This window comes from Delphinapterus leucas, chromosome 12 (genome assembly GCF_059928025.1).
Source record: "Delphinapterus leucas isolate spDelLeu-1000000601 "Yukka" chromosome 12, BTC_Dleu_Yukka2, whole genome shotgun sequence".
Lineage (NCBI taxonomy): Eukaryota > Metazoa > Chordata > Mammalia > Artiodactyla > Monodontidae > Delphinapterus > Delphinapterus leucas.
In genome coordinates this window covers 17,566,767-17,593,252 of record NC_143140.1, presented here as the reverse complement: position 1 = coordinate 17,593,252, position 26,486 = coordinate 17,566,767, and the positions used below count along the sequence as shown (strand labels likewise).

Genomic DNA, 26,486 nt, shown 5'->3' with positions numbered 1-26,486 from the left:
CTATTACATTCCCATCTCTCTACTTTACAGTTTCAAGCTATGTAACCTGGTTATCTTCATTGGATTATTATTTCATTAAGCATATTTTAAAATATATTTTCAGTTGTATTAATGGTACTATCATCCTTCTATTTCAATAGTCCCTTTCCTTTTTTGAGTTTCTTCTTCAGCTCATCTTTTTGTTAGTTGGCATGTATGTTCAAAAAAGTTTTTCCCAGAGACATGCAGATGACAATGGAGTTTTTCTTGGAGTAGAAAGAACCCACTTCTGCCTCTTTCCTTACTGGTCATTTCATGCTCTCCCAGAGGCTTACATATAAACTAGCCAAAGAACATTTCTTAATCCAGCATGTTAATTCTATGGTTAGGGTGATTCCTCATGAAAACTAGTAAACCATTGGTCAATATCTTGTATTTCTAATTTTCTTGATATTTGTGAATTTTTTTTTTTTTTTTTGCCGTACGCGGGCCTCTCACTGTTGTGGCCTCTCCCGTTGCGGAGCACAGGCTCCGGACGCGCAGGCTCAGCGGCCATGGCCCATGGACCCAGTCGCTCTGTGGCATGTGGGATCTTCCCGGACCGGGACACGAACCCGTGTCCCCTGCATCGGCAGGCGGACTCTCAACCACCACGCCACCAGGGAAGCCCGATATTTGTGAATTTTTAAGTGAGTTTTAAACATGGGAAGTTAGAGGAATTAGCCTCAATCACACTCTATATTATAACTAAATGTTTAAGGTTAAAAATAAGACAATATCTGTACGATTGTTTCGTCTGTATTGTAAGGGTCTGAAAACCTTTTCTACAAAGGGTCAGATTGTAAGTATTTTAGGCTTTGTGGGACATACAATCACTGTCACCATGACTCAACTCTGCTACTGCTGTGTGAAAGCAGCTATAGAGAATATGTAAACAAGCAGATGTGGCTGTGTTCCTATAAAACTTTATTTTCAACATCAGGTGGTATGCCAGATTTTGTTCCAAGAGCAGTTTTTTTGCTGACCCTTCCTGTATACAATTACAATGTTGTGATTTAAATGCGATTATTCTGTGAAACAGTTTGTCATTAAGTTTCTGTGGCTGATGTGAGGCATTGGGATATTTATAATAATTCACAATTTAATAAAAGTTTCAGATTTTAGTCATGTGTATAGTCTGAAGACCATAAAGTGATTATAACCTTTGTTTTCAGTATAAATAGCTCAGCTACAATGCATTGACTCATAGTTTTTTACTGAAATAATGACAGACAAGATGCATATGATAAGTTTCCTATGGAATATATGATTGGCAGAGCAGCCGATTTTCCTTAATTACTATACTCAATGAATTCTTATTCTCAAGGAAATGAATCTTGGCTTGAGGAAGCCCATTGGTAAGCGAGATCTTCTGTACTGTTGCTAACTAATAAGAAGAAAGATTAGATTAAGGTTAAATTAAGTCACAAGCAATCCAAACATGTACTTTCTGTTTGGTTAAATGTGCGTTGATGCTCGGGGAGAGCTGTGAAGGCAAGAGTAAGATAAGATGCTGTAAAGACTGGAGTCTGCGTCAGGCCTCTGAAAGCATTCCCTTGCCCACTTCGAAAATTGTTTTACACCAATTCCATAAATGAACATACCTCGGGGATTTTTGTTTGCCTATTTGTTTTCAGGATTGTGTTAGTTCACAATTGCTGTGTAACATATTACCAGAAACTTGGTGGCTTAAAACAACACAAATTTATTTTTTTACAGTTCTGGAGGTCAGAAGTCTGAGATGTTTCACTGGGCTGAAATGAAGGTGTTGGCAAAGCTCCTTCTGTTGGCTCCAGGAGAGAAATCCTGTTTCTTTGCCTTTTCTAGCTTCCAGACGTCACTTGCATTCCTTGGCTTGTGGCCACCTTCCTCCATCTTCAAAGCCAACAATAGAGGGACGTGTTCTCACATCACATCAATCTGACCTTCTCTTCTGCCTCCTTCTTTCACTTGTAGGGATCCTTGTGATTACTTTAAGCTCACCTGGATAATCCAAAATAATCTCCCTATCTTAATGTTAGCTGATTAGCAACCTTAATTCCATCTGTGAACTTTATTCCCCTTTGTCGTATAGCCTAACATAATCACAAGTTCCAGGAATTAGGAGTTGGCCATCTTTGGGAGACCAGTATTCTGCCAAACGTAAGGATCAAATTATACACAAAATTAAGTAAACTGAATTGAATTTTCCTATAGAAGAGTTGATCAGCCCTGAGTCATCCTTACATCTGAAGATGTAAGGCCTAAAGAACAAGGCCATAAATTTGCTGGAGAGCTAGTATATGTACTATTTTTTTTTTAATACAAAAGGCCTAATTTGGATACATTATCATTTACTTAGTGGTTAAAAGGGTGGCCCTGAAATAATAGAACCGGGTTCACACGCTAGCACCACCATTTACTGGCTGTATGGCTTTTGGTAAATCACTTAGCCCTATGTTTCAATTTCTTCCTCTGTAAAATGGGCATGGTAAAAGGTCTTTTTTTATGGAGTTGTTGGGATGATAAAATGAGACAGCACTTAAATCTCTTACAAGGATGTCTGTAAGAAAGGGGCAAGGTCACAGTTACCAGGGGAATAAAAGGCACAAGTGCCTGACTTATTGAAAGGCTCTTTATTTCTCGCCTAACATTATTGAACTGGAGAACACAGAAAAGGAGATGGGGAGCAGACCAGAATGTGTTTTCTAATTTTAATATGGTGCTTGTATTGTTTTTCAGGGTGGATGAATGAAGGCTTCCATGTTTGATAGTGTGAATGCAAATTATTTTCCTAGACTTTGAGAACGATGAACAGATCAGTGGGCATGTTCCATGGACAAGAGCAGCATGGACACGATGCGTAAGACTGCTCTGCCTTGAGGTGGCTTGTGTCTCCTCATTTGGTGCAGTTGGATGTATAAAGTGATAGAATTTGGAATATTGGACTTCACCCATTTTCTTGGTACCCTCGGCCCCTCTGACATTCTCTTAGCCCCCAAATAATGATTAATATCTACATTGATAGACAGAAATATTTCTATATATTCTGACTAATATAACTTCGTTCTTTAGAGCTTTGACACAAAATCCATATCCTAGGCAATATTTCCACAGAATTCCTGTGCCAAAGGTGGTTATAAAATGTAGGAAAAAAAACTAGGGAGGTCTCAAATAATTAAAGGGTTCTCCTCTGAGTCTCTCTCTGCCATGGTTTACATTTTTAGACTCAAGAGCTATCAGGGGAGAGGTCATCTGAGTTCTTATAATCAGCCTTGGCTTCTTTAATACCTCATTTTAAACAACTGAATTAAATTCACATATTAATTCTAAGAAGATGGTATATCTGTGTTTTTTGTACCTTTTAATGAGAATTTATTACTTTGCATGCCTTTCTGTTGTAATTTGAACTAAATCCACTCATCTGAAAGATGATGAAAAACTAATATTAACATTGCTTATGGTACTTCCAGTAGCCTCACCAAATGGTTTTATGATTTCACGTTCTTCTGTTTCTCGCAACTGGATTGAAACAAAAGAACATCATTTTATTTTTTAATAAATAAATAACTTGAAAAGATACATGCACCCCAATGTTCATAGCAGCATTATTTACAATTGTCAAGATATGGAAGCAACCTAAGTGTCCATCAGTAGATGAACTGATAAAGAAGCTCTGAGATATATATATATATATATATATATATATATATATATATATATATATATATATACAATGAAATACTACTCAACCATAAAAAAGAATGACATTTTGCCATTTGCAGCAACATGGACAGACTGGGAGGGTATTATGCTAAGTGAAATCCAGACAGAGACAGACAACTACTGAATGATATCACTTATATGTGGACTCTAAAAAATACAGCAAACTAGTGAATATAACAAAAAAGAAGCAGACTCACAGATATAGAGAACAAACTAGAGGTTACCAGTGGGGACAGGGAAGGGGGAAGGGGTAATAGAGGGGTTAAATGGGAATAAGGAAGTAAAAACTATTAGGTATAAAATAAGCTACAAGGATATATTGTACAATAAGAGAAATATAGCTAATATTTTATAATAACTATAAATGGAATACAACTTTAAAAATAGTGAATCCCTATATTGCATACCTGTAACTTATAGAATATTGTACATCAACTATACATCCAAAAAAAAGAGCATTGTTTTATACTATTTTTGTAGCTAAATGGTATAAAAAATGTGTAAGGAAATAAGATTTATTGTTTAGCCTATATGTCTTAAACAGCTTATTTTATTTAAGGCTTACAACAATCATTCAACATCCCGATTGCAAATTAAGAAAATTAAGACCAAGAGGTTAAGCAACTAATCCAATTAAGACAGCTGGTGAGCAACTAAGTGTGTATTCCTGAGTAATCTTCTCTGAAGTCTTTGACTTCAAGCTCAGGTTCTAGTACCTGTACTGCTCTGCCTCCTTCAGATCCCATGTATCAGACTGAACGTGCTAGCCAGAGTGATGCTACCTGACAGGTATTCAGTATGTCAGTCACTCTTAAATCAATTTTCCTGTGGATTTTGAGACCCGTATATAGCACTCCCTGTAACCTGGCAGTGTATGATTAGAAAGTCCTTGTACACTGGCAGAACATTTCCATTACTCTGCTCATGCAAAATGTTACATAGACTTACATAGCAGGAGTGACTGAATTATATGTGCATGTCAGAGGAAGTTCAAAGAATATAATAAAATATACACTTAGGAAAAAAGAGGTATGACCCTACAGAATTCAATATTAAAAGTTGCTTAAAATAATATATATTTACCTTGCTTCAGTTATATTTTGTTAAAAAAAGTGAAACAAATCTATTTTTATTTGGTCAAAAATCATCTAGGGACCATTTGCACTCACCAAAAAAGGTCTAAAATGGATATGAAAAGATTAAAGTTAACCTATTTTACTTGGAATTTTATAAATTCCAAATAAATGATTTGTCTTGTATGAAATTATTTCCATTCTACTAAGGCTTTAAATTCTGCTTTTGATTATTACATTTTATTGAGAAAATGCTTATTCTTTTCCCTGAAAAAAGAATTCTACTGTCTCCACTTCAATAGTCATCCACAGTCTTCCATAGTCGCTTATAGTAAATATCTGGTATTTCTAAATGAAACATCAGAAACTCCCTGAATCATAGTCTGAAGAACTAATTAAAATATCAAATGCTGTATAATGATATACTTCACAGAATGGGAAAATAAAAATCCTGCTCAATAGAAGAGAGATCTTGAACAATGCCTACATTATTGATTCTGTGTGGAATGGATCCTTTATGGAATTAAAGGCCTAATTGTTCTCCCATTGATGCACATGTGTAACTTCCTTTAGAGAAACTGACAATGAACCCCTTAAGAGGCTTCAGCACTCATATCCTCCACTGTGTATGTGACAGCGAATTGGGGCAGCGAGCTAAGACTCCAATCGCTTACCACATGGTTCTGATCAATGTCTAAGAGACTTTTAAAACCCTACTTTTAGGAGATTGAGGGAAATAACAGATTCCTCTAGGTTCTCCACATCTTTTGCTTTTGGGCGGACAAAATGGGCAAAACTGTTTAGCTCCTTTTCTTAACTTATGTCAATAAAATTACATACTCTGATCCTATAAAACATAATCAAACTTGATACATAAAATAGTAAAGATCCACAGAATTCCTATCTTGGCACCTAACAATTACATTTTAAATTCAAATAATACAAGAACTGTTTGTTCATGGAACACATTTTCTTGACCAATAAAATAACCAGATTCCCACAGAGCACACCTGTTCCACCAGTCTGCACATATAATGTCCACAAAACCAATATTAAATAGTGAACCCCACTCACCTGGGTCCTGCTAACTGCCTGCCTGCTCCATCTTCCTCCAGATCACCCACTGGCCCTCAGAGGCCTGCCCAGCTGTACTTTCATTTGGGTACCACAACCCATCTCCCTTCCTGTTTCTGATGAGGAGGTTGTTTGTTACTCTTCACTTCTTGCTACACAGCCACTCTGTGAGAACTCATGGATTCTTCTTTGGGTGGTATTTCTGGAGTTGGACCTTTTTACAATGCTGTAAAAAGAAACAAAGAAAATTGCTAGAAAATCGTCTGCATCATATTCTTTCAAACCAGCAAATTATGCTCCTGCATGCAATGGAACGTAAACAGGATCGTTCTCTTGCAAGGTAGAGAAATGCAAATTATTTGCTTTAATATTGTAGATGGGTCAAATGTGTTTGTAATGGTTAATTACATTTCTGGCCACAGAAAGAGGTGTTGATGGTTCCCCTGGAAATTTAAACCACAACCCGGGCTCCAGCTCCAATATGCAGGGTCCAACCTCAGTCTAGCCTCTGGCCCTCTTAAGTTAACACGTATCCAGTAACTGAGCAGAGCCACTCTTGGAGGTGGAAGATTTGTACAGGGCTTTAATACAGTCTACCATGGTAATGGCACATGAGATTAGTCGTTCCCATTTAAGCAGAGGTGAAATTATTTTTATCAAAATTATGCACATTGATTATTGCATCAAACGAATAAATCTTCTAATTAAGAATTTAGTCGTTGGTTTCCAGTCAGGTACTCAGCTTAAGCACTTGATAAAAATGTCTTTACATTTCCATCTTGACTAATCTTTCTACAACCAGGGCCGTTTATTTCTGCTTCTATTCAAGCCCTGACAGTCACTGAACCACTCTTACTTTTCACACCTTCTTTCATTTTCCCATTCTCACTAATGTAAAATGACCAAGGGCTGGGGACAGTGGACGAACAGAGACATCTTGTTCTCAGCCCTTCCCCAGGTGCTTCACTCTCTCAGGGAGTCTTTGCTCCTGCTTTTTTTTTTTTTTTTTGCGGTACACGGGCCTCTCACTGCTGTGGCCTCTCGCATTGCAGAGCACAGGCTCCGGACGCACAGGCTCAGCGGCCATGGCTCACGGACCCAGCCGCTCCGCGGCATGTGGGATCTTCCCGGACCGGGGCATGAACCCATGTCCCCTGCATCGGCAGGCGGACTCTCAACCACCGCGCCACCAGGGAAGCCCTGCTCGTGCTTTTTGATTCATCCAAATTCCATGAGTCCTAGCTGCTCGTGCCCCCTGCCCAGCTTAATCCTATGGGCTGTTTCTTTCCCCAGCCTGAGGAAAATGCCTGTATCGGCCAACTGCCTATATTGCTTTGACTGGGACCTGGGTGGTCTACAGAAATTCTTTGCCTGTTGTTAAACCAATTCCTCAAGGGTGTTTGGTTAGCAAGAGGTTCAAACATGGCTCTAAGAGCTTGGTTACGCGTAGAGTAAGAGGTAACCACAAGTAAGTCACCATGTGACAGGTTTGCATTTGCCTATGAGGCTGGTGAAATTTAGCAAAGCTGGACTACTACTACTAATTTTTTAATTTAATGTTAACATGTGTTCTGGTTCTATAAATATACTATGTTATTTTTGTTTGAAATTTTCTATAAAATTTAGGACCTCGGAAAGGGAATTTGAAGTGAAGTATCTGACCACTAGAAACCTTGTATTTGGTTTTAATCCAAAAGTATAAGCAGAATGACTGTGGTTTGTTAATGTTTGTGCTTCCTATATGCTGAAGTATTTTTTCTAAAAGGCTTCATAAGTTCTTTTTCTAACATCTTATTAAATGCTTGAGTTAGTGACAAATCAAGATTTCTGTTTATGACACCTAAGGAAAATAGAACTCTGCTAATCGTTGCCAAGTTTGAGAATTCATAAGATGTTAACTTCAGTTACAGTAATGATCATGAGATTTTCAATTTATTGTTCCATGGAATTTTTCTGATATATATATTCTGATTTTTCTGATGAATGATTTGATCTGTTTCAACGTGCTTTAAAATTGGAAGAAATAAAGAATAGTTATGATAAGATCAATGGAAGCAGCACAGTGCTGTAAGGTAATTCAAATTTAGGTGTATCTATTCCTTGGATAGAATTTTAAATGTTTTGTAACATTTACATTTTTTGGTATTTAATTAAATTTTGCATTTGTATATAATTTTATATCTTTGCTAGCTTTTCACACAACTCATTTGATCCTCTTAACAAATTTGTAAGGTAGATAGAGTAGGTATTTTTAATTCCATTTTGTAGATGAGGAAACTAAAGTCAGAGAGGCTATATGGCCTTGGATTAAGGTGTTATAAATTATGCCCACAGGCACTATTCATCCATTCAACAGTCTTTGTGTGTTGCCATTAGGTTCCTGTCACTCTTCTAAACAACGGGGACATGGCAGTGAACCTATGTTCCTTAACTCTTATTCTACGGCTTTATCAACTAGATCACATGGGCAAAGAAAATTGATTTTAAAAAAAAGAAAAGCATAATGATGACAGGCATTTTACTCTACTCTAAATATCTAGGTACAGCCCAAAATTACATCAGAAGCTAAGATTCTATTTGTATTTCTCTGTCTGACCTATTTCAATAAGCATAATACCCTCTAGGTCCATCCAACTTATTGCAAATAGCAACAGTAAATAACTGTAAAATTTTTAAACAGAGGAAAAAAATAAAAAGAAGTTAAGGTTCTAAGGCATTAAAAACAAACAAAAAGACTTAAAACGCTTGAAAACCACTCTAGTAACATCGATTGGCAGGAAGATAATTTACTTTCAACCCTCTGAGCTACTTTACTAGGGGGGTGGTGACGCTTTCAAGTCATACGTTCCTCCTTCATTTTGCTGGGGTGATCTACTGGGTCAATGGTGTGAAGACTGCTGAATGCTGAGACAGCTGGGGTGGCCAGAAACACTATTTAGAGGTTCATATACACTTCTTCCAGGTAAAGATCTTCTCACTCTTTTTGATCAGAGATGATTATATTGTTATGTGTTTGGTAATTGGTACCCAAACTAAATGACTATCTGAGCCTTGGATACCTTATTAGTACGGTGATCACTTAATTTATTGTCCAAACTATGACACTTGATTATGAAATGTGGAGCTATTAATAATTATGCTTTTTCAAGAGGCATAAACTGGGGACTATCTTAGGTCAACTAGGACTAACGGCCACCCTTCTTATGTGGCAGTCCCTTGATAAGCAGAACACTAGAGTATACCACCCTTCCTATTTTAAATGTTCCAGAGCAACAATTATTTCAAAATCTGGCCTTCATTTTCAAAGGCACCAAATAGATAACCATAGTTTACAGACTTCTCAATATACTACATACTTTCCTCTTCCAATTAAACAAGAAATTGCTGGACTAAATCAATAAGAAGCTTTTGGTTGCCAGAAACAGAAAATCCAGTTCAAACTAGCTTATTCAATACATAGAATTTATTATCTTCCATTCCTAAAAGATTCAAAGACTGAGCCAGCCCAGGTAGAGGTGAATCCGGTGGCCCAACAGTGACATCAGGACCTGATTTTGTTCTGCCTCTTCCTTCTACACTTCCTGGTGTAGGCTTCATCACAGGCAAGTATTTATGATCCCCAAATGGCTTTCGTCATGTCTCAGTTCCACACGCTTCTGTATTAGTATCACACAGAAAAGAGCGTCACTGTCTCAGAATTCACAGAGAAAGTCCATAGATTTTCAGTGTTTATACTGGCTAAGGTTATGTGACCGTCTGGGAACCAGTCTCTGCATTCAGGATAGTAGGTGCTGATTGGTCGTGTGCTTTATCTTTAAAATAAAAGGTGGCTCCAGATTCTCTGAAATCCAGATGAAAATGGAGAGTTACTGGGCCGGAACGAGCAAAGACTGGGTGGGAGAGGGTGAGTGGTGGTGATGGTGGTTGTAGTGGGGTAAGGGGAGATAGGGCAGATATAAAAGCGGAGAAGGTGATAAAAATGACTACTACCTGAACATCAAGAAATCTCTCTAGGATACTGTGAGTAGGGACAGATATGACAGATAGAGAAACTGAAGCTGCAGTAAATGAATTAACTCAGAGTTTGCGCGAGAGATTGGGATCTGGGATGTTTCTAGCATTTCTGGTTTGGGTGATTGACAGGATTATTGACTATATTATTCATAGAGATGGATCCACAGCAAAAGGAGTGGGTATAGGAGGAGAGGAAGCTGGATTTGGGACATGTTGAGCTTGAATTGATCTTGGACTTTACACACATAGGCTCTCCTGTAGGTTCTTTTACTTTTGTGTTTCTGTTAGAGTCTGCTAGCTGCTTTACTCTCCCCTATATTGTCAAGGTGACCAACGTACCTGGTTAGAGATATAAATTTCCCAACATCAATTGCAGTTTGAGGTGACCAATGAGATGTGAGAAGAAGCTTCTGGAATTCAGAAAAGTTCTTTATAACTCTGGACCTAGCTGGCAACTGTACTTTGGGATTTTGCCCCTTCCTCTTTCTTATCCATTTACATGATAAATTAAATGGTATACATGTGAATATAAACCTGGAGCTTTGGGGATATATCTGAGATATAAATTCTTCATATTTCAGCACAAGTTAAAATATATCTACCAAACAATATATGCAGTATCAGCCTGGAGCATATATTGTATTGAAGGATACAGGAATGATGAATATAGAGTCTTTGCCAACAAGAACTTAGTATAGAGGGAAGAGTAATTGTGAAAGCAATATTTAAATTATTATGACGAAGGTACATGTTATGGGCTATGAAGGGGTAGATTTCAAAGACAGCAAGATAATATTGTGTTGGGGGTTCTGGGGCATGTGTGGTGGCACTTGAAGAGTGAGCCAGTTTTCAACTGGAAGTTGTGAGAAAGGAAGGGTATTTCAACTGGAAGAAGCAGCTTAATTAATATGTGACGTTTTAAAAGGATAATCAATTACCCACTTTATTCAAAGGCAAATTCTCACATTTAGGAATTCAGAGCTGTTACAAACAGTAGGAAATTAAGTCTATGAAGATTTGGGACCCTCTTGATGGAAATGCAGTCAAAATGGTTAAACTTTTTTATTTACTGAACTGATCAGGTTTTTTGGCCCAAGTGACCTGATCATCTGACTATTTTAGCATCAGCTGGGTACATTAACCTTTTCTTTTCTTTTTTAGTTCACCGATGATCTCATCTCTGAGTTTGTAAAATCAGTAACATTAACCTCCTACTCACTTATTTTAATGCTTGCCTGTGCACTGGTTTCTCAATCTGTAAAATATGAAACACTGTGTTTCTTGGCTACATGTGGTAAATTAGTTGGTACAACAGCCAGCTTTGAGATTCTTGAAGGAGAAATGTCATATTCTATGTTTCAGTATTAGTATATTGTGAAACATTTTCTACAAAGAAAACATAGGTAAAACAAACTGAAACAGAATTGTAAAACTAATATTAAGCCATCTGACACCTTTAAAGAGAAATTGAAACTTAGATATTTCCTCCTAATTTTAGTCTAATCCTTCAGTCATTTAGAATCTGACCCAGTTGTGCCAGACCAAAACATAAAGTAATTTCCTTCAAATGGAATGCTGAATAAGATACTGACATTAAGACTGAATGTTTTGTGGCCACAGTGCATGAACCAAGACTGAAAAATGTACTTTTTATTCTAGCCATTTAGATTACCTGCCATATTTGGTAATTCAACTTCTGTACATGTGCGTATGTACATATAGATAGGTAGATATATATATGCATAGATATATTTTATTTCCAACTTTTTTTAATTTTAGGAAAAGAGCATTGATCATTTCAAGCTTTAAAAGAATTTAAATCAGTGGGTTTGTTATCTCAAAAAAGTAAAAACGTTTTCAGGAGACAGAAATTTGAAATGATTTTTTTTTAATTATAAGAGTAAATGATAGATAAAATAATCCAAGAGGGAAAATATGTACTTCACACATGCAAACACACATTCAAAACAAACACACACTACATGATCTTTTGGTGCCTCCCATAACTTTTGTCCAAATGGTCATTCCATTAGGAGATATTTATAGAAGTTTCTAACTCATAGCATGTTATTTATCAGTTGATAATAGTAACTTGCATTCATATGATATTTTACCTAGCATTTTAACATTCAGTCTTTTATTTGATTCTGATCATAGCCTTGTGAGTTAGATATTACAGATAATGCATCTCCTTTTTATATAGGAAGACACTGATTTGGAGACGAGACGACAAGTAACTGCCCTGAGGCCGCACAAGAAGCAAGCAAGTTTCTAATGCCTCTTTGACAACTCTTTCTACTGCAACATGATAGCTGCCTTTTATTGTTATGAATACAGTTTTAAAACCCTCTACAGACCAGTAACTGGCAAACAAGGAATCAGACAAATATTGAAAAACTTGTGGACACAGTTCAGTCAAAAAAGTGGATATTCCTCAGGAAAATATAATAATCATATTTTTCATGATTAAGACATGGTTCTAAAATTTCTCCTAGACCCTCTTCTATGAGAATTAATAATATAGCTAAATGTCAATAACCACACAATACTAGGTTCATGTTTTAAATGCAAGATAGAATGCAAAAGCAGATGGGATGCCACGTACCCAAGACAACTTTATCCATCTCCTAAATCAACAGCCCTCAAAATACCTCATTACCAACCCATTTGCAAGGTTCCCCCAGACATGACAACTCAGGAAACCCGAAACCCCAACCAATTTGGATGGGATTTCTAGGTCAAATCCTGAATCCTTTCCTTATTTTCTCTCTGCCATCACAAAGTACACAGAAAATGTCTGGGTCTTTTTATGATACGAGCCCAGAACCATTTCCAACCTACCCAAAATGGCATTCCACATGGTAACTTGAGTGGAGTGAAAGAGATGGCAGAGAAATTATTCATGCCTCAAACAGCAAGCTAAAGGCCTCCTACCCTGCAATTTGGGCTTTACTTAAGGTCCTACAGAAAGAGCTGCATTCAGGAGCTTGGGTGGTCCCACGTTGGCAGAGGCTAGGGGAAAAGTGAAGCAATGCATGAGGCAGAGAAGACAGGCCTATAGAACTAAATGCAACTATGACACCAACACATCAGCCAATATCCACCCCTTTCTATTGTAATGCATGCTCTTTTAAATGTAGTGATTTGTTCCTGGCCAAAATGTCACAAAATATGTTCTTCCCTTCTTGAGTTTTCCGTTCAGAACACTGTGTCCTAAAGGAGACTAGTTTCCACAGTGAAAAATAATTGGGTATGGCTACATGAATGAAAGAAAAATAATTTAAATCTCTTTCCTTCTACTCATAAATTAACAAGGTTTCAACATGTAGCATAAAAAAGGAACAGGACAAGAACAGTCAGTACACAAAGGAAAAAATACAAACAGCCAACTGTATTAACAGCCAAAGAAATGCTAAACAAACCAATAGTATTTTCACCTATTGTACTGGCAAAAAATTTTAAATAATTTAAAATATCTAGTGTTGTTTTGGATATGAGGAAACAGATTCTCATTAACTGCTAATAAAAGTGCAAATTGATAAAATGTGTCTGGAAAGTAATGTGGAAATTTATCAAAAAGATTTAACACATGCATGGAAGAACTTCTGAGTCAAAGAATATGATCTATTTCAACATTATCCATCAGAAAATTTGTAAGGCTTTATGCTTCAATCAGAACAGAGAGCTGATTGGTTGGATGGCTATTCTTTGGTCAGTGCCATACTGTGCTACTTGTAAAATATTTTGATTATCATCCCTGAATATGCCAGCACTCATTTGAATGTATCTCCCATACTAGATATTGGTGTATTTTTTAAAAATTAGTGATGTGGTAAGAGGTAAATGCTATCGCTCTGATTTAATTTTCATTATGTAATTGTTGGTAATATTGAACATGTTTTCATATATTTATTCAACACTGTAATTTTTATGGAGAACTGTGAATTTCTTCTTATACTCCCCTTTTCTGTTAGAGGAATTATAGCAAGTAAGGTAGGTTTGGGGAAAGATACGACAATTTTTCATTCTTTGGTTGTGACAAACTGGTGAATGAACTAAATAACAGAACCATAACTAATGAATTATTACCTGCCCAAAACAGGGTTGTCATGGTCTTAGATACTGAAAACATTCCAAACATTTTTAGTATTTGGTTTTATTGTATATGCTGTTTTTAAACAAGATTTCTCATCTTAATTATTTTGTTCTTGGCTCAAATGAACAGCAGTCTGGAACCACTGAACACACATCAGCCAACATGGGAAGCAGACATCTGGCCCAGGAGAGGAATCAAAACAGGAAGGTAAAATTCACCCCAGTTAGTTCACAAAATCAAAAATGTCCACATGAAAGATAAAATACCATCTTCTCGTTCTGCAACTTTAGTCTTTCACTCAAATAGCAGGATGCAAATTCTCATACTTCAAGATTTATATATCCCATAGCTCAAGACAGACAAATGACCAGATGACAGTTTCATAGCATAATACCCATTGTCAGCTACTAGTTAAAAATTAACTCATGGCAAATTGATGTCATATATCTGGAAGAAAACTGCTTAAGTTTTCTTTAAAGCATCCTTGAGAACAAGCTTCTGGCATGAAAATGGAAAATAGGTTGAAGAATATTAATAAATGTTAATAAAACTTGTAAAGTACTAAAGTATAGAAAAATTGGGTGGGAAATTTTTTTGCTCTGAAAAACAGCTAGAATTGCTTGTCCCTTAAAACTCCATAGATGATTTCCATATTCACATCTGTATTTGTCATGCCAGAAAAGGATGAAAGGGAGAAAGAAAAGGAATGTTAAGTGTCTGGGAAGGAACAGGAAAGCCTGATGTGCTTCAGGGATTCAGGTTTTATACCATACATAGTCAAGACGTTACTCTTACCAGAGATAGATCGAGTCCTCCTCTTATTTACATAGATACACTATTGCGGAAAGATTTTCACAATTAAACTTAGGGTTTCTTTTCAGTATTCCTTCAATATATTTGACAAATCCACAACTGATATAAAATTTCAGATGGAAATGCTTCTATAAACATGCCATGTTTTCCATCTATTCTCTGATTTCTAGATACTTAGACTTGTGCCTTAATCTCTTAATAACTCAAACAACAAAGACCATAATACCACACAGGGGAAATAATGAGTTGAGAATCAAAAGTTGCTAAAGAGCAGAACTGACTTTCATGTTTATTTAAGGACTTTCAATGGAACAATGATTTTTTTTTTTTTTTTTTTTTGCGGTACGCGGGCCTCTCACTGTTGTGGCCTCTCCCGTTGCGGAGCACAGGCTCCGGACGCCCAGGCTCAGCGGCCATGGCTCACGGACCCAGCCGCTCCGCGGCATGTGGGATCTTCCCGGACTGGGGCACAAACCCGTGTCCCCTGCATCGGCAGGTGGACTCTCAACCACTGCGCCACCAGGGAAGCCCTGGAACAATGATTTTTTAAATTAAGTTCTTATCTCCTTTATTATGAGAGTTTCCTGGAAGAATTACAGTTGGTAAAGTGGCCACTTTCTTATGATTAAGCTCAGTCGTTCACCGCAGCATGCTGCAATCATTAGGGCTTGTAAAATCCCTTTTGCAGATTTGCAAGGAGGCTCAATTACATTATCTCCATCAGAGTTTATGTACCTAAAGATAAAAGATAGACTCATTGAACTCATAGAGTTGCAGAGTTCAGTGGAATTAGGTTATAGAACTACTACTGCTAACAATGAAATACTGTAAGACTTCTATTTTCAATATTACTGTGAACAGCAAAGCTAGAAAGAAACTTTCAGATAATCTATGTAAATAAAATATCCCTCATAAAAATTAATAGAAAATGACTTTTTTCTTATTATGATCCATATTCCACATGTAAGCTACTGTGATAAAATCTTCTTCTATGAAAAGAAGTAAAATTATTTTTATATTTCTAATGTTTTATTTGGCTCTTACGTAGTCTAATATATGGATCATTGATCAAAGTTTTTATTTTTAATCCAAATATTTTTTATCATGTAGTCACAGCATAAATTTTCATTATTAATTTTTAGCATATCGGAGAACGAGGAAGAAAAGAATTTGAAAAATAAAAAAAAATCGACTTTTGCAATTGAAATGCTGCAAAACTTATTTAACTCCTTTAGAGCTTACTGAGTTTATTCATTTCCCATTCTTTTGCAAAAAAAAAAAGATAAAGTAGATACAGAGAATTTAAGATAACTAAATTTATAAAGAAAATTTGAAAACAGATTAAGAGAAAATGATACTGAAAACAGTAACCAATACTTTCAACAAGACATGATAACACATAAAACCTGGTCCTTAACCTCGAGGAACCAAATGTAGTGGAAACCAACACCTTTTTCCTTTTCCTGCTGGACATACAGCTACAGTATGTTTCCCACCCACCCTTGCCCTGAGAGTAGTCAGATGACTGAGTCCTGACCAGTGAAATTTGGGCCACAGAGATGTGCAACACTTCCATGCCTGGCCTTTCCCCATCTGCAAGATGAATGGACCCTACTGTAGGACTTAAGAGAGGATGGACCAGCAAGCTAGAAGGAGCCTGAGTTTTCAAATGACCACATAGGTGACCTACAACCACATAGGTGACCTACAGCATCATTTGTGTGAATGAGAAATAATTCTTATCGCATTAAGCTGCTGAGATTTTGGAGTTTATCACTTAGCATAATCAATTCAGTAAAGCAAAGAGAAATTTTAAAATGTTAATAATTTTACTTCAATACACATATACATACACATAAACACAAATGATAGCATGCATAATTGGAGAAATCTGAACAAGCTCTGTGGGTTGTACCAATGTCAACTTCTTGGTATTCTTACCATACTATAGTTATACAATATGTTAACTTTGGGGGAATCTAAGGGGAAAAGTGCAGAGACCATCCTGTACATTTACTTGCACCTTCCTGTATATCTATAATTATGTCAAAATAATTTAAAAATTTCCCTTGATTAGAGGCAAAAAACTGTATCAAATATTTAGGGAAAACCAAATTTGATTATTCTTAATTGTTTATTATATAGGTACAAACGAGGTATTTATATCATTAAAAAGGTTGTAGAACATAGAAAATGTCAAAGTGGAAATTATATGTCTAATTCTTAGAGTAACTTTTCATAAAAACTGGAAGACCATAGAAGTTGAAGCATTATTTGGTAAAGATGATATGATAATGATCGAATATGATATGGTCCAAAAGTATAAATGCCTATTTGAAAAACTGGATTTTAAACAAATAAAGGAGGGTGTAACAGCCCAGAAACGTTCAAATATTTCTCACTTTGATTCATACCAGATAATGCTTGCACAACACACACCATGTGTATCAGATACAACTTCCCTCTATCACTCAAGGAAGATAATGGAATCAAGGGCATAAGAACAACACAATCATGAGTCCAGCTTTGACTTTGCTCTGACTTCCTTTTTATTATACTATAAATTATTTGTCAACTTCAGGACTTTCCTATTGTTAAAAAAATAAGTAGTAATACACTGTGGAAGAACTCTTTGCTGTGGTTAGAAAGAATCCATTAGAATGAGTTTCTTGGTCTTTCAGACAAAGCCGAGACCAGTATTCTACCCCTTTTTGACAAATAAGCAAGGTGTCACGCTGCCTCTAAAACTAGGTGTCTCTGCCATCTCCTCACTAGAGTGGGTTCCACATGGCATCTGCCTCTCTAGAGATGTAATGCCTGTGATTGCTACAGCAAGAGTTCCTCACTTTTACTGCAAGAAGGCTGCGCATTTCAGCCTTGTGCCCCATCAAAGCAAGAACTTACAAGGTGAGAAATTTCTTATTATAGGAAAGAGGTTCAAAGAATGAGGCAGCCAAACAGAGTGACAAATATCTGCTACACGGCACATGTGTAGATTAACATTATGAATAAGATGCTATTTTTCTATTTGGCAGTAAAGAATCCTGGCAAACACTGCCTTAGCCAGGTGATGAAGGTCAACCTCACCCCAGTGATAAGTCATGTATCCCCAACATGCACCAATGTGATGTCATGAGAATGGAAGTTCATCTCTGTGGTCACCCTCCCCAAAATGCACAACCCCCGTTTAATCACGAGAAAAGCATCCAGCAGGAGACAAAAATACCTGAAGAGCTTCTGTCAAAAGAAAGTCATCAAAAATAAGCAAAGACGGAGACCCTGTCACAAAGCAGAGAAGGCTAAGGAGACATGACAACTAAATATAACGTCCTGGATTGTATCCTGGAACATAAAAGACATAGGAAAAAACTAGTGAACTCTGAATAAAATGTGGAGAGCTCCGCAGACTTTTGGCTAAGATCAAATGTGAATAAAATGAGTTCAGTTAAAAGTAATGTACCAGTGCCGGCTTCTTAGTGTGACAAATGTACCATAGTAATGTAACACATTAATAACAGGGAAACTGGGTGTGTGAAGGATATAGGAGAACTCTCTGCACTGTCTTTCCAACTTTTCTGTAAATAAAAAACTATTATAACACAAAAAGTTTATTTAAAAAAAGAATACTTTTGCACCAGCTGGTTAATGTTCTTATGGACACTAGTGTGAAAATATTCCCCCATTTTCTCCCTCCCCTTTACATAAAACAGTAATAACTGGTAAAGTACTTTAAAATAATACCATTGTCATTTGTGGCTTCTTTTCATTTTAACTAAGATTGATTCAAAGTATTTAAAGCTTGTACTTTTCTATTTCTACAGCATCTCACAAATAATCACAAGCAAGCACAACTAACAATTTCCTTAGATTGTTAGATCTGGGAAACATTTCTTTGCTGAGGTTATAGCTGGATAGTAGTGGTTCAAAGTTGCATATCCTGATAGGATCTGGGGCTGGGAATATTCTTATCCATATTAAAAGATGGGATTTAGCCTGTGATTGTGAACATAAAGGGGCTAAATCAGTTATTGAATGAAAGGCATATCTCTTCTCCATATGGAGGTAAGCTGTGGGAGATTTACCTCAGGAATTTAACAAACGATTATAAAGTTGTTCTGAACATTTTCAAAAAAATATTATTACTTATAAAATGATGTGTAACCGAAATATATTAGGTCCAACCCTTTAATTAAAGTCAAATTCTTACTCAAGAACATACCTGTGCGTCTGAATTCTCAGCCACTGACGAGTAACTTTATTAAAAAGTATTATTTAAACCCGATTAGCTGCTGACTCCACCAGAATTTCAAAAGAGAAGGAACTGTAAACCTTTTGGGCAGGATATGGGTTTTGTGGGAAGGCTTTTTAGCAAGCCTGTGTTCACAGACATGCAGTAAACATTCTGTCTACCCAGAAAGTACCCAGAAGGTACCCAGAAAGTACCTCTCTGCCAAAATTCAAACTTGTCTGATGTTCATGATGTTCATAATGTTTCAAACATCCAACTAGTTCTGATGTTTATAAAAAATAAAAGGGATTTAGTTATAACTTCTAGTGATACTGGCTGTTCTTTAAAGGACTCTCCCAAAGACACTTTTTTCATGAAAACAATTATTAAAAACAGCAGAATGATAAGTTGCAAAGGAATGTACTTATATGATGTTGAAGGAAAGGTATTTTTATATCTTAATGATGAAAATAATACTTAAGGACTTCTTTAAACTATGCTGATAAGAGTAATTTATCCGAAGTAGGTCTCTGCCAATGGATCTTTCAAATGAAAGCTACTGAAAAGAGTCTCAAAAACTGACATGAAGATTTCTGGATCATGCTGCTACCCTAAAACTGGACCCAGCCATAGGATATGGACAACTCTGGAACAGAACTTGATAAGCAACCTTTAATACACAAATTTCCAATGCCAAGACACCTGATTAATATATGTCAAACTTCTCTGCATAGCTAAATACGCCCATTATTTTGTGCTTCCTCATAAAATTTATTTTTCAAACTGTCGAACACAGTTGAGTCATCACCTCATCATTCCTATGTTATCTTTTCTGTCCTTTGGGAGCATTTTTCCCCACTGCTTAGGTGAGATTTCTTCTGTTACTTCTATTTCGTGAGATTTCTTCTGTTACTTCTATTTCTTGCCCTATTCATAGTTGGACTCTAGAGGGTCACACATAATTACCCCAGAGAGCTATTTCGTGGTATACAAAACTGAAAAGTAAAGTGATTTTAAACAACTCCACACGGTAGTGTGGTGTGCCTACACATAGGCATACAGTCATTCATGTTCTGACTGGTGTGGCTGCAAAGTAGGCATTGCCAAAATGGGTGCTGTCTATATTCTTGCAATAGGATGAAATGGAATGAAATTAAAGGGAATTTAATTCTAAATTAACTTCGTATTCATCTAATGCAATGCCTTACATTATTAAAAGTAGAATACATATTTGTTGATTAATAAATGACTGGGGAATTGTTGCAGTTGCAGAATCTGGATTATGTCTTTTACATTATATTTGTTTAGTACTGCTTTTACTTTCTTAGCCAGGATTAATTTTGCACATAGACAAATGATGGCCAACTATGCAGCATAATTTTAGTGTGCAAATATTATTTGACAGAGAATAAAGGCTTAAGACTCTAGTCCTCTTGCAGCAGCCAGAACCCGAAGCCTGGCGGGCCCTTCCCTCCTCCCTCTGGCGCGTGGCCCGTGTGCGGTTGCAGCAGGGGCCGCTCTGCCACTCCTTTGCTCGCGGGGGCTGCGCCTAGCCCACCAGACTGTCCCTGCGCCCACCCTCCCGCTCACTGCGCAAGCAGACAAGGGGGACCTCTGCTCTGGGGACACCAGCCCCCCGGGCCGCCTCATTCATTCATTCACTCACTGGTTGACCGGTGAAGCCATCGGCGGGCTGAGCCCACGGCGCACCTCTCCACACCCACCAGCCCTGAGAGCGATCCCAGGGGCGGGCACGTCAACTGCCTCCACGTGGCCGCCACGGTCTCCGTCACTTGCGGGCCTCGCTCCACCACGAGACGGAGGACAGCGTTGCTGGAATGGCTGGGTACTTCTTCAGACCTGGCCTCTTTCTGGTGTTACATCTTTCTGCTTCTGGTGTGGTAGCTGCGAGGCAGGCGAGGGCTACAGCAGCCCCGCTCAGCCATTGGCTGGCGCCACAGTGGGCCCCTCCCCAGAAGCGAGTAATTGTCTACCAGCGACGTTAGTGGTCCCGCTCAGCCATTGGTCAGTGCCACAGTGGGCCCCGCCCCCTTCCCCTCTTGTACATAAAAGGAGCCCGAAGTCAGTCAGAGGTTAGGTGGTTTTTGGAAATGCTAGTCTGCCATCTTCTCAGTCTGCTAGCTTTCCGATTAAAATCATTATTCCTTGTTCCAACAGCTTGTCTCTCGATTTATTGGCCTGTTGTGTGGCGAGCAGAATGAGCTTGCGCTCGGTAACACTATCCCATTAATCCAGTAGCATAAATTAGATATCTATATCTATACCTGTTGGACTTTTAACACTCTTAGAAAGAAGGAAGTGACTTACTTCCTGAGTTAATGAGACGTATGTCCAAATAGTTTTGATGGAGAATTGGTGATATTGAACAGGAAATGACCTGGGAGAGATAGACTTAAAGGCAATAAGATCTAGGGTTTTTAGCAACAGCTGAAAAGTAGAGGGGCATTATGTATATGAAAACGGGGAGCCATAAAGAGATAATGAGCTCTCTTGTGAGAAAAACTGCCAAATTCACAATATAAAACTGATCATATTTGTGATTTCATGGCAAATATAAACATGATTCCTAGAAGTCATATCTTATGCTTTGCTCTCACATGAACTTTATAGCTATGCTTTGACTTAGAGAAGATTTCAATCTTCTGTTTTTAGCTTCTACCTTTCAGTTAGAGTTCCCTCATCTCAAAAACAGTCGTAAAACATGCTGATCATTTTACCCACTGAAATGGTTATAATGGTAATTTTAATGGTTTTTAGCTATCAATGGCTGTGTGTCAACTGTTATCCCTCTGGCCCACATGTCTTTCTATTCCAAGACTCAGACTAAAGACAGCACACAGAATATATCTGATAAGGACTCATATTTAGAGTATATAAAAACTCCTATAACTCAATACTAATAATAGAAATAACCCTATTAAAAGAATCTGAATAGATATTTCTCCAAAGAAGATGACAAAGGACCAACAAGCAAAAGAAAGGATGATCAACATCCTCATACATCAGGGAAATGCAAATCAAAAATATAATGAGATAGCACTTTGTATCGACTAGAATGACTATAATCAAAAAGATAAAAACAAGGGCTTCCCTGGTGGCGCAGTGGTTGAGAGTCTGCCTGCCGATGCAGGGGACATGGGTTCGTGCCCCGGTCTGGGAAGAACCCACATGCCGCGGAGCAGCTGGGCCCGTGAGCCATGGCCGCTGAGCCTGTGCATCCGGAGCCTGTGCTCCGCGATGGGAAATGCCACAACCATGAGAGGCCCGCGTACAGCAAAAAAAAAAGTAAAAATAAATAAAAACAAGTGTTGATGAGTGTGTATAGAAATTAAATCCTTATTTAGTACTGGTAAAAATGCACAACGATGCAGCTTATTTGGAAAATTAGACTTATTTGGTTATTTCTCAAAATGTTAAGGGTAGAGTTGTCATATGACCCAGCAATTTCACTTCTGCATATGTATTTAAGAGAAATGAAAAAAACTTGTCCACACAAAAACTTGCACACAAATGTTGATAGCAATGTTATTCATAATAGCCAAAAAATAGAAACAACCCAAATGTCTATCAACTCATAAATGGATAAATAAAATGTGGTATATTCATATACTGTAATATTATTTAGGAGTGAAAAGAAACGAACTACTATTACATGCTAAAACACTGGTGAACCTTGGAAGAAGCTAGTCAGTAAATTTGGTGTGTCTGTGGGTGGGGGTGAGCTCAGAGACTTCCTACTCTATCATTCTGGCCACACTCTGTACACATTAAATAGATGAATTGTACGCTATGTGAATTATATCTAAGTAAAGCTGTTATTAAAAATATATAATGCGGGCTATTTAAATCAAGAATTTAAACAATATATGTGGACAAATTGAAAGAGCAGTTGCAGAAGCTGGTCAAGCAACAGCTTTTCAGTAAGTAAAGTCTCATGTTGTCAATGGACTATTGGTAACGCATGCTTCTGGTCAGTCAGACAATAGAATTAAATTTTTCCTTAAATGGAGAAAAAGGTGACTTCAGAAAAAGAGATTAAGGTCTCTGCCTATTTGAATGGTTGTCTGAGGATAAATTGCTTAAGAATTAATATATGGGTAGCAACATCTCACCAATATCAAAGTGGATCTAAAGAACATATCTTATGAATATTTCACTCCATAAATACAAAGTCACTTCACGAGTTTAATAGGACAATCTCATCTTCAGAATCTTTGGCACAAAAATTGACTGAAGAATTTAAAAGTCTTATTTGAACCAAAAAAAAAACTTTTCTACTTGTCAAAACAAAAATGGACTTTTGGGGATATTTTATTGATTAAAGAACTCCCATTCCAATATCAACATGTTCCAGCCTTACTAGATATCATAATCTCCATAGATCCATTGATCAGGGAGGCATGGACAAGGAGAGAGGTGTGAACTTGTATGAAAGACCTTAAGAATGGACCTTGAAGGGGGAGTAATGGCATATTATCTCTACTTCTATTCAAAGGAAATCTGCCTCCTTCTTCACCAAGACCGGAGATATCCACTGTGCATAATTAACTGTATCTATAAATCCTCAGTGTTGAGGTGTGCTTGTGTGTCTGCCTATGAATGAAATCTCATAATTGATGAATCTATTGAAAATAATTATTTCCATATTTTATTCCTAGATATTATTTCCTAAACTTTTCTTCCCAAAGCCTCCTATTTGTAGAAATAACATTCCTCTCTTCATTTGAAAATAGGCCTCAGATCTTTTTAAATATTAAATTATAAGTATTATTTGATCAATATATATAAAGGAGACCATCTGAGCTAGTTCATACATCTTGTCACGGGAACTCATCATCAATATAAGATTACCTAGTCAGAAGATGTAATTCACTGAAATATGTACCTTAGACACACCTGTTTAAAATAAATTTTGGAATAATAGTTGTTGAAATGTGGTGCATCCCAGAAAGTGTCAAAAGACAGACATCACTGACAGTGGGCCTTTCTACTGAGGAAAAGTTAGTTCAGAGATTAGTCTTAAAATTGTGTTCAATTTCAGCTTCATCCCCCCAAAGTAATTGACTACATAACTAGTTGACCATAAGAGCAATTAAGTCACAGTCCTGTCACAGAACAGTTTATGCAGTCTTTGGCAGTTGATAGATCTGATGAAACACTGCAATTCAGAAGTCTGTATTACATATTTTTTCTTATGGAGTGATAAACATATCCTGATTACATTTCATCTTGGATTTTGTAACATATTATTGATGATTACAAGCCTTTTCTTGTGGTTTGAGAGTTTCTCGGGTACCATGAACCTCATCTGCGATCATTCTCCAAGTTTAGTTTAAATAAACCCAATATGAATGGTTTACCTTATTAGGTAAAAAGGCTAAAAATGTATTCAACCTCAACATTCCAAATGAATGAAGTTGGCCCATTAACTTACATAAAGCAATGTCTTTCTTAGAAGAGTGAAAAAGCATAATCCTCTCTGAACACATAGTTTGGATTTTAAGTAGGTTATCACCTAATACTAATATTTAATTAATTCTGTAAGTACTCTTTAAAGGAGAAAAGAATACATAAGTTTCAAAATGTTTAAGACTCTCCCCTAAAGAGGCAGATTTCAATAAATAAAATCCTATATTCTAGAGTCTGCACCTTACTGAAGACAAGGTACTAGGTAGCTAGAAATCTGGATGATAATAGTACAATACTTCAATTTTTGAATGAAAATTTACAAATAAATCTGTGGAACAGAATAGAGCATATCCCTGTGTAGCTAATTAAGCATTTTCAAATTATCCTAGAACCACACTCATATTAAGCCCAAGCAATGTCAAGAATCAAATCAAACCCATATTACAATACCATACTAGAAACTTCATGTCTAAACTGAGAGTCATGTACCACAGTGGTCACTGCAGCTCTATTTACAATAGCCAGGACATGGAAGCAACCTAAGTGTCCATCAACAGATGAAAGGATAAATAAGATGTGGCACATATATACAATGGAATATTACTCAGCCATAAAAAGGAACGAAACTGAGTTATTTGTAGTGAGGTGGATGGACCTAGAGACTGTCATACAGAGTGAAGTACGTCAGAAAGAGAAAAACAAATACCGTATGCTAACACATGTATATGGAATCTAAAAAAAAAAAAAAGAAAAAAAAATGGTCAGAAGAACCTAGGGGCAAGACGGGAATAAAGATGCAGAGCTACTAGAGAATGGACTTGAGGACACGGGGAGGGGGAAGGGTAAGCTGTGACAAAGCGAGAGAGAGGCATGGACATATATACACTACCAAACGTAAGGTAGATAGCTAGTGGGAAGCAGCCGCATAGCACAGGGAGATCAGCTCGGTGCTTTGTGACCATCTAGAGGGGCGGGATAGGGAGGGTGGGAGGGAGGGAGATGCAAGAGGGAAGAGATATGGGAACATATGTGTGTGTATAACTAATTCACTTTGTTATAAAGCAGAAACTAACACACTATTGTAAAGCAATTATACTCCAATAAAGATGTTAAAAAAAGAAAAAAAAGAAAAAGAAATAAATAAAAATAAACTAAGAGATCAGTGAGAACAGTGCCTTGTGTGTCTTATTCAATAGTGAAGCAAATATTTTGAATAAATAAATATAAGAGCATGAGTTGTGCAAGATAAAACAAATGCAGATCTGTGAACTAAAATCTTACCTACTTACAAATGTGATAAAAAAGACAAATCAGCAATGTATGCAAATATAGCCTACATGTACCCAAGACAAAATTTGGATGTTGTTAAGCATAAAGAAATTTTGTGATATCTGTGTTCCTGCTAATTGGAGTCTGACTGAAATAAGGAACAAACCAACACCACTCCACACACATAAATGCTCACACATACACAAACACCTCCCCAACACACACACACTTTTAAGATCCCAGTATGTTGACATGGCTTCCACTGATGTCTTCAGAAAGCCTCAGATAGAAAGTAAGTAATTCCTGGTGTGACAAGTAAATTCCTGATCAGGAGGACCCAATTACTAAGACTCTATTGACAATGAACTTGGAGCAAGTTTCTAAGTAGCTACATAAAATAAACATTGTCTTTCACTGCTGACCACATAAGAGCATGTAAATATATTTCACATAACCAACAGTGTGAAAAATAAAGTTGAGCTACAGCAAACAAAATGTGCCATGAACACATGTTGTTTGAAGCCATGATGAGTGGTCCACATAAAGAAGATCAATAGGATAAGAATAACACAAGAAGACAAATCCATATAGCGCTCAAGAAGAAACAATGGCTTGACAAATTAAGAGATTTGCATGAATTTCTTGTGTGAAAAACTTGAAAATAAGTATGGATGCTCATTTTTTTTTTTTTTTTTTGCGGTACGCTGGCCTCTCATTGTTGTTGCCTCTCCCGTTGCGGAGCACAGGCTCCGGACGCGCAGGCTCA

The 26,486-nt window shown here is 37.1% G+C and overlaps 1 long non-coding RNA gene across 1 annotated transcript in view; it reads left to right on the top strand.

Moving 5' to 3' along the window:
* The window catches only part of LOC149747834 (uncharacterized), a 30,061-nt gene extending 9,384 nt beyond the window's left edge, over nucleotides 1-20,677 (top strand). Inside the window, exons 2-3 of the long non-coding RNA XR_016395125.1 lie at nucleotides 12,088-14,187; nucleotides 17,829-20,677. This is a non-coding gene — a long non-coding RNA (uncharacterized LOC149747834). The remainder of the gene's footprint in view (nucleotides 1-12,087; nucleotides 14,188-17,828) is intronic.
* Nucleotides 20,678-26,486: the final 5,809 nt, after the last annotated feature.